This window comes from Nicotiana sylvestris, chromosome 1 (assembly GCF_000393655.2).
Source record: "Nicotiana sylvestris chromosome 1, ASM39365v2, whole genome shotgun sequence".
In the NCBI taxonomy this organism is placed as follows: domain Eukaryota; kingdom Viridiplantae; phylum Streptophyta; class Magnoliopsida; order Solanales; family Solanaceae; genus Nicotiana; species Nicotiana sylvestris.
The window spans coordinates 127372120-127377247 of NC_091057.1; positions in this window are offsets into that span (position 1 = coordinate 127372120).

Here is a 5128-nt window from a genome sequence, read left to right on the forward strand (position 1 = left end):
AAGTTGTAGACTTTGTTTTAGAGAAAGACTTTTTGTCAGGGAAAAGTTAAAGCAGAAATTATGCTGCCCTTTTGACTAAATTTAGATCTTTTTGATTGTTATTAAAAGATAACATAATCCAACTATTAAATTTTTTAAATGGTTTCAACCAAGTTTTGAATTACGTTAGAAGACAAGATACGATCCTAAAACTAACATTTGACAAAAATAGATAATGAATAATTGTAACTTGCAGCACACATAATACAATTTTATTTAAATAATAGTTGGGCGGGTTGGGTTATGACCCGTTGTTTGACCCATCTTAACCCAAGCAAATTTTTGGATGGGTTGGATCATGACTCGGATATCAACACAACCCGCCCAAATTTGACCCAACCAGCCCATTTGCCACTCCTAGATTCCCTTAAGACTCGCACACCTTTGTAGAGCACTGTCAATTAATTATCCTCTGTCTCACTTTCGCTCCGATTTCAATGGGTTCCCTTAATCAAGCCAGTCGCCAACTCATTCTTCAACAAGCACGTGATCAGAGTAGTTAGTGATGCTCTAGGCCTCTAGACTTTCCCCATCTAGGGTGCATCATTTGAGCCGCTTCATGTAGTTGCACGTCCTCGTTTTCACGATTTAAGAAGCTCCCACATTGCCCGCCGCTACTACCACTACTAGAAATTGGCGAACAATCGTCCAGGGCCTTCCGACCTATTTCGGTCGGATGCAAAGACCGACCGAAATCGGTCGGATGCAAAGACCGACCGAAATCGGTCGGAAAGAACGTAAATGGGTCGCAAAAGTCAAATAACCAATTTAAATAAATATACCGAGTACCATCGGTCGGTAAATATGATCTCATAATGTCAAAACACTGCTTTATCTAACACATTTAAAAATTTCGACCAATGTCGGTCATCGGAATGTTGTCAATCTTTGACCAAAAGTTCGTCAGACTTGTATATTATGTACGAAAAAAAAGTTTAATTAAAAAAAAATCCTCATTACCAACCTATATCGATCGGAATTCTTAATTTATTTTTTCCCGCCCAGTGTCAGTTGTTTTTTTTCCATAACAATTCTTTTTTAATTATGAAATTACCGACCGATTTTGATCGATATTCTTTGTCAAACATGATCCATTTATAAATTATTGTTATTTACAATCTACGTATATTTAACATCCTAAATTTTAATATATATATGGGATTTGGCTGAGTATATATATTGTTGCTACAACTTAAGTTTTAATATAATACTGTACATTTTGTTTTCAAATGTGTTCTAGTGTGTTGGATGCCAATACTTAGACTCGAACACTCATTTTACTATTATAACTAGTAAATCTATCCGCGTTTCGTGTAGTTGAATACAAAACTAGGGCTGTTCACCGTTTGATGGAAAACTGATCCAAACCGAAAACCAAACTAAACCGATTAAGTAAACTAATATTTTTTTTGATTTGGTTTTAAATTTTAAAAACTGATAATATTTGGTTTGGTTTTGGTTCTATTATAAAAAAATCAAAAAATAAACCGAATCAAACCGATTAATTATATACAAAATTAAATAATTATTTATATACAATATAATATCTTTTTCTAAATAATTTTAAATATTTTATGCAATTTAATTGTTATTTTGAATTTTGATTTATCCTACTTATATCTTAAAAGATTGCCTAAGCCCAAAACAATAGGAATCGACCAATTTTCTTTTCCCTAAGAGACTTTAATTCTCTAACCCTCCACGCATACTTTTGCCTAACAGAAGAGTTAGAAAAAATTCTACCATAAGAGTAAAGAAAGCAAACTCAAAATGCAGGACTACAGTGGCTAAAGCTTGAGAAAACAAACTTTTAGTTTGTTTTTTTGTTCATTCTTTTCATATAACGAGGTAAATAAACTTTCAGTTCCGAAAGAAATATATAAAAAACCATAAATTTAGCAAATTATTTTTAGATTATTGTATAGTGTTGTTTCACTATTATCGACTTATTATGAGCTTACTAAGAACCGAAAAATCGAACCAAACCAATAACAACCAAACCGATGGTTTGTATTTAATTTGGTTTGGTTTTGGTTGTAAAATTTTAAAAACCGATTAAATTGGTTTGGTTTTGGTTTTAATCAAAAACCGATCAAATCAAACCGTGAACTAGGGCTGCTTATCGGGCGAATTGGGCAGTTATTTACTTTTAGCGGTTTGACTTATCGGTTATCGATTTTTAAATGTATTAATCCGTTAGCCACCCGATAAAGTATCGGGCGGATTGGTATCTGTTTAATTCTTATCAGGCGATTATCGGACGGTTTATCGGCCTAGCAAAATTATCAATGATTCTAAATTTATAAAACTGAAAATAAGTACTAATTATCATTCGTCTCTCCCCCTGCCAAATGCTAACGCCCATTCATCTCCTGCTCGCTGCCGTCCTAATTGCTTGGGAGCAAGAGGGAAATTAAAAGTGACCAACCGCCACTTCAGCCTTGTAATAGAATGTAGTGCCTCCCCTAATTCGGCTTTAATATATCTTCTTAATTATTTTTTGGTGCATGCGAGATTCTTGTAAGTTATCATTTACATATACACTACGGCAAATCATGCATAAGCACGCGATCTGGATAGAATAGTTACAAAATGATGGTTGACTTTAATTTTATAAAGCGAGATGTTTGATAGCAGAAACATAGTACGTAGTAGATTGTAGCTTTGCAATGTTAAAGAAACATATAATGGTTTGACCTGGTGTTTTAAATTTAATATTCTCCTCGTTACCATTTTATATGCATTATTAAGAACATGACTTATTCAAGAGTTTTTGTTTTTTTTTATATTTAATATATATAAATAAAAATAAATTATATATGTATATATGTTCTTAACGGGTTAACGGATTAGCCGTTAAGAAAATTGAATAATCCGCCCCCAAACCGATAAGCCGTTAATAAATTTTTTTTAATCCTTTTCCCGTCCACTAAGCCGTTACCAGTAAGCTATTAAGCTTCGGTTCGGTTCGGTTCGGTTTTCGGTTTCGGATCGGTTTTGAACACCCCTACCGTGAACACCCCTATACAAAACCAAATACTATGAATTATAGCCATACTATTCACGGTATTGTTGCTGCAATACCATATTTGAGGCATGAAAAGTAGAAAGAGTCTTTTCCAATAAATCCTCATCATTCACAATTTGCCCACATAATTTAAGATGGGAAGTTATCCTGAATATATGATAATTATATTCACTTACAGTTTTAAAATCATGTAATTGTAAGTGAATCCATTCATATCGAGCTCTTGGCAATACCGTTGCTTTAAGATGGTCATATCGTTCCTTCATACTGTTCCATAATTTAAATGGATCTTTTAGAGTTGAAGTATTCAGTCTTTACCCCTTCATGGAGATGATGATGGAGGAAAATCATAGCCTTTGCTTTATCCTGGACTGATGCTTCATTTTCTTGTATAATAGTATTTTCAAGAGCTTTTGCAGCAAGGTAAAATTCAGCATCAAAGATCCATGATAAATAATTCTTTCCAGAGATGTCAAGTGCCACAAATTCAAGCTTTGCTAAATTCGACATAATGAAAATTATCATTAAAAAAATAGATAAATTAAAAGCAATTTGAATAATTATGAAACAAGAAAAAATTAATAATAATAATAATAAGTTATGTAATACGGTATTCATATTTATATAAACAGAATTCAAAACATTTTTGAATCAATAAAATTAACCGAAAATCTCTGTGGCAAATTCTTGATTGAATTAAGATAAAAATAAACAAAAAGAGAGGTGAAGCTCAGCTGTACTTATGCAAAGTCTTGTTACGGAATGATTTAATATACATATTCTAGTGTCAATTTTTTTTTTAACTACATTTAAGTTTAGCTGGTTGTTAATGTTATTGGCATAGTCCACTTTGCCAGTACTTAGGTCCATGTTTATACTTTGTGTCTGTCAAAATACAAGGAAATATTTTCTGAACAACTGTAGTGTTAACTGCTCAAGAAAGGGCCTGTCGTAATAACTATTTTGGATATGGTACTACATACCGATTGTATTGAAAAAAAACTGAATCTAAATATTGAAGATGACGTGTCATGACATATGGACTGGTCAAAAGGTCAAAACGTAATAAATAGCCAAATGGCACGGGAGACAACAAATATGAGGAGAAGAAAACAACATAGGTGTGGACCGTTACTCAAATAGGTACGAGTCTCGTACCTATTCGAGTCATTTAAAGACCGAAGATCGGAACAAGTTGAAGATACGAATCTGATAACGTAAAAGAGTCTAAATACAACATTAAATATCAAATACGTTAGAGAATTTGAATTAAATAGAAATGATTGTGTAACGTTTCTTTTAATGTCATTTATTGCTCATTAAGACAAAGACATTACATCTTCTCCTAGAATCAACTATAAAAGGAGAAGGACTCAACATATGTAAGAACAAAAAAAATATTATTGAGATTACACTGAAATACAAAATTACTTATTACTTTATTATTCTCAAAAGTCTTTTATTATTTTCGTCTCCAGATTATCAGTAACCCGAATTTCTCTATATTTCTAAACTTTGACCAAAGACTCAGATTTTCGGTTAAACAAATTGGTTCCGTTACCGGGAATCTGATAATCTTCTCTTTTAAGCTACATTCCAGCCGTTGTTATCATCATGTCAAACAACAATAACAGTGAAAACACCTTGGGAAACCATGAAAATCAAATCGATCAAAATCAAGGAGATTTACAGAACATTGCCGTGGTTCCCTCCCCTCAAAATTCACCACGTCAATCTCGTGAAGGCACTCTTGCTCCTGAATCTCGTGCTGATCAACAAGAGCAATCTAAATATTTTGAAGGGGTAGATGAAGCTTTACAAAAAGTAATTGATGCACGGGTTAACAAAGCTATTCAGGCTCTAGTTAGTCGATTACCTATTGCACCACCCACACCTACACCTAATAATAATACATTGGAGAATCCTCGTTCTGGCCTTGTTAATTCTGGAAATGGAGGAACCCCCAGTGAACCACAGGAAGGAGAACTGGGTAATTCAAATAATTCTCATTTGCAAAATTTAGTATTAACTTTGCAGAAACAACTTAAGGAACAAAATGAG